This window comes from Cebidichthys violaceus, unplaced genomic scaffold (assembly GCF_023349555.1).
Source record: "Cebidichthys violaceus isolate CVI_PGR_0920_01 unplaced genomic scaffold, fCebVio1.0.p SCAF_57, whole genome shotgun sequence".
Classification (NCBI taxonomy): Eukaryota; Metazoa; Chordata; class Actinopteri; order Perciformes; family Stichaeidae; genus Cebidichthys; species Cebidichthys violaceus.
In genome coordinates, this window is record NW_027176783.1 from 130,839 (window position 1) to 140,000 (window position 9,162).

The following is a 9,162-nucleotide window of genomic DNA, read 5'->3' on the forward strand; positions in this document are numbered from 1 at the left end:
AACACAACTCACTGCATTAAACACAACTCACTATAATAAACACAACTCTCTATATTAAACACAACTCACTATAATAAACACAACTCACTATAATAAACACAACTCACTATAAGAAACACAACTCACTGTAATAAACACAACTTACTGCATTAAACACAACTCACTATAATAAACACAACTCACTGTATTGTAATGACAACAAACAAAGAACAGCTGAATCATTTAAATTTGAGGTCAAACTCTGACGTTGACACGAGATAATCCGACGTTAAGACAACAGACACATAAGAACATTAATACTGAGGAGGAACCTTCTGCATTAGGGACGAGACGGTGAGTCGAGGAGGAAGAGGAAGAGGAGGAAGAGGAGGAGGTGCAGTGCTAATGAAACAAAACGTCTCCTAGCTGTCGTTCTTTCAGCAGTTTAAGAGGCGTGAATGTGTTTATGAGAGCAGAATGTCTAAACCATTAAAACTGGGGGGGTACAGTACTAACAGAGAGGGGGGGTACAGTACTAACAGAGAGGGGGGTACACTACTAACAGGGGGGGGTACAGTACTAACAGAGGGGGGATACACTATTAACAGAGAGGGGGTACAGTACTAACAGAGGGGGGGTACAGTGCTAACAGAGGGGGGGTACAGTACTAACAGAGAGGGGGGTACACTACTAACAGGGGGGGTACAGTACTAACAGAGGGGGGGTACAGTACTAACAGAGAGGGGGTACAGTACTAACAGAGGGAGGATACACTATTAACAGAGAGGGGGTACAGTACTAACAGAGGGGGGGTACAGTGCTAACAGAGAGGGGGTACAGTACTAACAGAGAGGGGGTACAGTACTAACAGAGAGGGGGTACAGTACTAACAGAGGGGGGGTACAGTCCTAACAGAGGGGGGGTACAGTACTAACAGAGGGGGGGTACACTACTAACAGAGGGGGGTACAGTACTAACAGAGGGGGGGTACAGTGCTAACAGAGGGGGGGTACAGTACTAACAGAGGGGGGGTACACTACTAACAAAGGGGGGGTACAGTACTAACAGAGGGGGGGTACAGTGCTAACAGAGGGGGGGTACAGTACTAACAGAGGGGGGGTAAAGTACTAACAGAGGGAGGATACACTATTAACAGAGAGGGGGTACAGTACTAACAGAGGGGGGGTACAGTACTAACAGAGAGGGGGTACAGTACTAACAGAGGGAGGATACACTATTAACAGAGAGGGGGTACAGTACTAACGGGGGGGGTACAGTGCTAACAGAGGGGGGGTACAGTACTAACAGAGGGGGGTACAGTGCTAACAGAGGGGGGGTACACTACTAACAGAGGGGGGGTACAGTACTAACAGAGTGGGGGTACAGTGCTAACAGAGAGGGGGTACAGTACTAACAGAGGGGGGGGGTACAGTACTAACAGAGGGGGGGTACAGTGCTAACAGAGAGGGGGTACAGTACTAACAGAGGGGGGGTACAGTGCTAACAGAGAGGGGGTACAGTACTAACAGAGGGGGGGTAAAGTACTAACAGAGGGAGGATACACTATTAACAGAGAGGGGGTACAGTACTAACAGAGGGGGGGTACAGTGCTAACAGAGAGGGGGTACAGTACTAACAGAGGGGGGGTACAGTGCTAACAGAGGGGGGGTACAGTGCTAACAGAGGGGGGTATAGTACTAACAGAGAGGGGGTACAGTGCTAACAGAGAGGGGGTACAGTACTAACAGAGAGGGGGTACAGTACTAACAGAAGGGGGTACAGTACTAACAGAGGGGGGATACTCTATTAACAGAGAGGGGGTACAGTACTAACAGAGGGGGGGTACAGTACTAACAGAGGGGGGTACAGTACTAACAGAGAGGGGGTACAGTACTAACAGGGGGGGTACAGTACTAACAGAGAGGGGGTACAGTACTAACAGGGGGGGTACAGTACTAACAGAAGGGGGTACACTACTAACAGAGGGGGGATACTCTATTAACAGAGAGGGGGTTCAGTACTAACAGAGGGGGGATACACTATTAACAGAGGGGGGGTACAGTGCTAACAGAGAGGGGGTACAGTACTAACAGGGGGGGGTACAGTACTAACAGAGGGGGGGTACAGTACTAACAGAGGGGGGGTACAGTGCTAACAGAGAGGGGGTACAGTGCTAACAGAGGGGGGGTACAGTACTAACAGAGACGGGGTACAGTACTAACAGAGAGGAGGGGTACACTACTAACAGAGGGGGGGGGGGTACAGTACTAACAGAGGGTGGGTCCTCCTCACTGGTTCTACTCACTGGTCCTCCTCACTGGTCCTCCTCACTGGTCTAAGTCACTGGTCTAACTCACTGGTCCACCTCACTGGTCTAACTCACTGGTCCTCCTCACAAATGGGTTCTGATGGGTCAATAACTGAATATGTGTAATCTTATCTGAGAGAAATCCACCACAACAAACTAAACCTCACTAACAAATTGAATCCATTGATGGTCTTTAAGTGGTTTAACGGTTAAACACATAAATAACAGAATACTATCATATGTTGTATTAATATTTAATAACCACAATGTCCAACAAGTTGAATGTCATCAGCCTCTTTCTGTCTCACTCGTCTCATAAAGACATCAAGTAATACAATGAGTTATTAAGTATTTGAGGTACTTTTCTTGAGTATTTCCTTTTCTGTCATTAATACTTTTAGATTTTAAATACAAACAATCATCACAGTTCAACCAGCTGCTCACATGTTCATCAGTGATGAAGAACCGATAACGATTAGTGAAAACTTTGTCTTTGTTATAATTTCAGTACATCTTGTATCTAAAGAACAATTCAGATAAAGAACGCTTTACTTCCTCTGAGTGCTGTTAGAAAAATTTCCTACATACGATCAAACTAGACAAACACAGATTCTATTCCTCACCGATTTCCTTTGCTGTAAATGTCTTTTAGGTGTTTAACGTTTCTTTTCTTGTCTTATGACATCACTAGTAATATTTAAGATTATTAAAGATGTTCTCAAAGACAGACGTCTGTCAGAACCTTTAAGATCTGAAATGATGAACAGAAAGGTTTCACATTTCAGAAGCAGCAGCAGAACTTATTCACATGTCTCTCTACCACCAATCTGATTACTGCTAATTAAATCACAGCGCAATTAACGAGAGTCATCTGTCAATCAAAGTCTCATCACAGAGAGAGAGAGAGAGAGAGAGAGAGAGAGAGAGAGAGAGAGAGAGAGAGAGAGAGAGAGACACTTACTTCATTCAGGAAACAGTCCGTCTTTCTTTCATTCCAAAAAATAATGACGGCAAGAACTGAAAGAACCTGGAAACCGGGCAAGAGCGAGAGAGAGAGAGAGAGAGAGAGAGAGAGAGAGAGAGAGAGAGAGAGGGAGAGGATGAACGACTACCGATAGACAGATGGAGAGAGAGACAGAGAGGGGGGGATGACAGGAGAGAGAGAGAGAGAGAGAGAGAGAGAGAGAGAGAGAGAGAGAGAGGGAGAGAGAGAGAGAGAGAGAGAGAGAGAGAGAGAGAGAACAGCCGGCTGGATGGCTGTAATCCCATTATTGTGAACGACACATTGTTCTGTCAGAGAGAGGGCGAGAGACATTCAGACTCAGAGAGAGAGAGAGAGAGAGAGAGAGAGAGAGAGAGAGAGAGAGAGAGAGAGAGAGAGACATTCAGACTCAGAGAGAGAGAGAGAGAGAGAGAGAGAGAGAGAGAGAGAGAGAGAGAGAGAGAGAAAGAGAGAACCACATTCAAACACAGAGAGAGAGTCCCAATGGGAATGGAGGGGGCGGGGCTTAGATTCACAGATAAAGATGTGGGTGGGGTTAGAGTCATTAATATTTAATCACTGGTTTGAGGCGTGAAGTTAGAGAGAGAAAGAGAGAGAGAAAGAGAGAGGGAGAGAGAGAGGGGGGTAGTAAATCGGTATTTTATGGTTTCATCTGAAGGACACCACACCCCTCTGACTGTCTATGTCTATAAAACACTGTTACTGCATGTGAAGCTCAAACGAGTCCAACAACTGAAAGCTGCAAAAACAAACCAACGTCACAATGTTATAGTGTTTGACAATCAGAGAGAAGGATCAACAGAAAATACACCATAAAATACATGAAGTACTGTGAGGACCCCACAAATCACACCATAACACTGGCACATGTTCTTGCACCAAAACAAACATGGACGCCAACTATCACGTGATCTTGTACCAAAACAAACATGGACGCCAACTATCACGTGATCTTGTACCAAAACAAACATGGACGCCAATTATCACATGTTCTTGTACCAAAATAAACATGGACGCCAACTATCACGTGATCTTGTACCAAAACAAACACGGACGCCAACTATCACGTGATCTTGTACCAAAATAAACATGGACGCCAACTGTCACGTGATCTTGTACCAAAACAAACATGGACGCCAACTATCACATGATCTTGTACCAAAACAAACATGGACGCCAACTATCACATGTTCTTGTACCAAAACAAACATAGACGCCAACTATCACATGATCTTGTACCAAAACAAACATGGACGCCATGCAGCCTGTCCATATCAGTAACATTTTTGCTGATGAAAGTCTCTGAGTTCTGATAAGATCCTGGGTGGCGATGGAGTCCCACAGCTCATCCGTCTCTTTGATTCTCCTCCATCCGTTACTGCTGTGGGTGGTTTAATAATCCCACTGTGTGCCCCTGTGCATGATGGGAAGCAGCTGCTAAATATAAACATTAAATGTAGAAACATACTGGAGGCTAAAATGTAACACATGCTTCCTGCTCTCCACATGAACACAAAGAACATCCGGATCAACACTGATGATCAGCTGTATCGGTGACACTCAACATATCCAACTTTCTGTTGGTTCTCTGTCGTCTGATTGGTTCACAGCTGACAGGTCACAGCAAGTCAGAATCATAAACTGTTGAGGTCGTCATGGTAACCACAAAGTGTGTGTGTGTGTGTTTTATCAGTATCATCTTATCTGTGACACAACACACTGCTGGTAAAACGTGTGTGTGTGTGTGTGTGTGTGTGTGTGTGTGTGTGACCTCATGTGACAATACATCCATGCATTCATTCATATGTGTGTGTGTGTGTGTGTGTGTGTGTGTGTGTGTGTGTGTGTGTGTGTGTGTGTGTGTGTGTGTGTGTGTGTGTGATTAATATTGCATGAGGCTCCTGATGGGAGATGGACAAACACTACCAGCTGAGCTCTAACACACACACACACACACACACACAAACACATCAATCAAACACACAAAGAGAAAACACACACAGCCTGAGGTCTGACAGAGTGTGTGTGTGTGTGTGTGTGTAGACAGCAGGTGCATTCAGTGTATGATGTGACTTTAAGTGTCTCCTCACAATCACATCTCTTTGTCTTTATGATCCAGATCAGAACCACAATCTGACTTTATTCTCTAAGTGAGCGAGTCGGAGGAGAAATGATTATAATAAAGTAGTGAAATGAGCTATCAACAGGAAACACAACATAGAGGAGGAAGTGAGGGTCATGTGACTCAGTGTGATGTCGTTGGTTTGTTGGGAGTAATCAGCAGTTTACCAGAATACTCAGAGAAATACTTCAGTATTTATCTGTGTTCTCATCACTCAAATATTTTAATATAATATAATTCATTTTAACTGGAATTCATGAAAGGATAAAAATATTAAAAACAATATCTTATATATATATATATATATATATATATATATATATATATAAATATCTACAGTGTCGCTCACAAATGTTTTCATCAACATAAACATATCACAATATTATGTTATAATATATTATAACATATAATATTATAATATAATATATTTAATTATAATATATATAATTAAAGTTCTTTTGAACACAAAAGAACTTTGTGTGTGTGTGTGTGTGTGTGTGTGTGTGTGTGTGTGTGTCTGAGTGTGTGTGTGTGTGTGTGTCTGTGTGTGTGTGTGTGTGTGTGTGTGTGTGTGTGTGTCTGTGTGTGTCTGAGTGTGTGTATGTGTGTCTGCGTGTGTATCGTCAGGTATGTGAGTCTTTGCAGCAGAAACAAAAGATGAAGGACGAGTGAAGAGGCCTTAAAGGGGGGAGGGGGGGGGGGGGGTGATGTTTAGAGAGCAGCTTGTGGACGAACCAACCAGGCGAGGTAATGAATGGAGGGGGGGTGGGGCGGGGGGGTGAAAGGTGACTCTCAGTAATTGGGAGGAAACGTGTTCAACAGAGGAAATCAAACTGAACTTTATTATATCATAAATATTTATACATCATATCTATTTATGCACATTAGTCAAATATAAAGTAAGAGAGAAGACAACTGGACTAATAAATAAATAAATCTATATTTAATAATATATTTCAGTCTGGTCTGATTTGTTTTTTTTAAAGAAGCTCTAGTTCTCAGTTTGACAAATTCAAATAAAAACCTTATTGTCTGTGTTTCCTCTCGGGTCACATGATATCATTAGTATTATAATATATTATATATAATATATATATTATATATATATATATATAATAGAATCAGATGAGTTCATGTTCAGACTTTAATACCATCAGTATTATAATATATATATTATTAGTATTATATATATATGCATATATACACAGTATATATACATATATATATATATATATATATATATATATACATATATATATATATAGCAACTGGCTACTCTGACTGAAGTGAGCAACAAGCAGCTCTGACAATAAAAACATCAACTGATGAGCAACGTTGTCCAAAGACGACACTTCAGCAACTCCGTCCTGTTAACGATGGATGACATCAGTCTCTGAGGTCAGTCGTTGCTATGGTAACCATCAACAGAAAGAGAGATCAGAGTTGCACCAACCTGTTGAGGAAACCTCTGATGTGAAGACTGAGACGTGAAGAGGAAGAGGAGGAACCTTCGTCATCGGGAGGGCGTTTCCTGTAGGAACACAAACACAGACGCACTGCTGTCAGTGAAACAACAAAGCAATAAAGTTTTGTTTTGAAGCATCAGAGGTTTTAGTCCTCATGTGGTTGTTTATCTATTTTACATGATTCTTTCTTTACAGTTCTCATGTTTACAAATCAAGTTTTATTGAAATAATATCACGAAACAAACATTAATTATGACAGAAAGAACAACATCATCTGCATATTGATTGACATTCAGAAGTACTATTTTGATTGAATACAGAACAGAGCTGCTCTTTTGTTGTTTTATTGATCACATATTCCTTTTGACTTACATATATATGTCTTATATATATATATATTTATTATATATATATATACACATATACATACATATGTATATGTATATATATATATATGTATATATACACATATACATATATATATATATATATATATATATATATATATATATATATATATATATATGTATATATGAACTGGGCACTAAGAGTTCATCACTTTGAGCTTTAGAATGAAGAGTAAAACCAGATGTCTTCCTTCATGTAAACACATCTTTTGTGCCTCTGAGTGTTTTGGGCGGATTCTTCCTTTATTCACTCTTCCTCACTCTTCATCAGCCATCTGCCTTCAAGGTCAACGGTGAGGTGGAGCAATTAATCCCTTCCTGTTTGTCTGCTGAACATAACGAGTTAATGAACAGCTGATCAATCAGTGCAGATGTTGATTGATGATCTACAGACTCCTCCCTCCTCGTCAATACTTCCTGTTTAATCTGATTCATGTTCACGCTGCTTTAACATGATCACAGAAGAAGAAGATAAAAACCTGGTTCATGCAGATCCTCAATGGAAAAACACGCGCTTTTACTCCGAGACATTCGTCCTTCAGGTGAGTAGTAGTCTATGTATACTCTGTAGGACAGTAGTATAACATGTATACTCTGTAGGATAGTAGTATAACATGTATACTCCGTAGGACAGTAGTATTACATGTTTACTCTGTAAGACAGTAGTATTCTATGTATACTCTGTAGACCAGCAGCATTCTATGAATACTCTGTAGGATAGTAGTATTACATGTTTACTCTGTAGGACAGTAGTATTCTATGTATACTCTGTAGGATAGTAGTATTACATGTATACTCTGTAGGACAGTAGTATTACATGTATACTCTGTAGGATAGTAGTATTACATGTATACTCTGTAGGATAGTAGTATTCTGTTTCCTCTGTTGGACAGTAGTATTCTATGTATACTCTGTAGGATAGTAGTATTACATGTATACTCTGTAGGACAGTAGTATTCTATGTTTACTCTGTAGAATAGTAGTATTACATGTATACTCTGTAGGATAGTAGCATTCTATGAATACTCTGTAGGATAGTAGTATTACATGTTTACTCTGTAGGACAGTAGTATTCTATGTATACTCTGTAGGATAATAGTATTACATGTATACTCTGTAGGACAGTAGTATTCTATGAATAATCTGTAGGATAGTAGTATTACATGTATACTCTGTAGGATACTAGTATTACATGTATACTCTGTAGGACAGTAGTATTCTATGTATACTCTGTAGGATAGTAGTATTACATGTATACTCTGTAGGACAGTAGTATTCTATGAATACTCTGTAGGATAGTAGTATTACATGTATACTCTGTAGGATAGTAGTATTACATGTATACTCTATAGGACAGTAGTATTCTGTTTACTCTGTAGAATAGTAGTATTACATGTATACTCTGTAGGACAGTAGTATTCTATGTATACTCTGTAGGATAGTAGTATTACATGTATACTCTGTAGGACAGTAGTATTCTGTGAATACTCAGTAGGATAGTAGTATTACATGAATACTCTGTAGGAAAGTAGTATTCTATGTATACTCTGTAGGACAGTAGTATTCTATGAATACTCTGTAGGATAGTAGTATTACATGTATACTCTGTAGTAGTACATGAATAGAGAGTGAATACTGTAGTAGTACATGAATAGAGAGTGAATACTGTAGTAATACATGAATAAAGAGTGAATAATGTAGTAATACATGAATAAAGAGTGAATACTGTAGTAGTACATGAATAGAGAGTGAATACTGTAGTAATACATGAATAAAGAGTGAATACTGTAGTAGTACATGAATAGAGAGTGAATACTGTAGTAGTACATGAATAGAGAGTGAATACTGTAGTAATACATGAATAGAGAGTGAATACT

At 40.2% G+C, this 9,162-nt stretch overlaps 1 protein-coding gene across 1 annotated transcript in view; it reads right to left on the bottom strand.

The window, feature by feature from the left end:
- The window catches only part of plxnb3 (plexin B3), a 64,969-nt gene that overhangs the window by 44,966 nt on the left and 10,841 nt on the right, over window positions 1–9,162 (bottom strand). The window contains exon 2 of the mRNA XM_068732123.1: window positions 6,866–6,943. The gene's annotated coding sequence lies outside the window, so the exon portion shown is untranslated. The remainder of the gene's footprint in view (window positions 1–6,865; window positions 6,944–9,162) is intronic.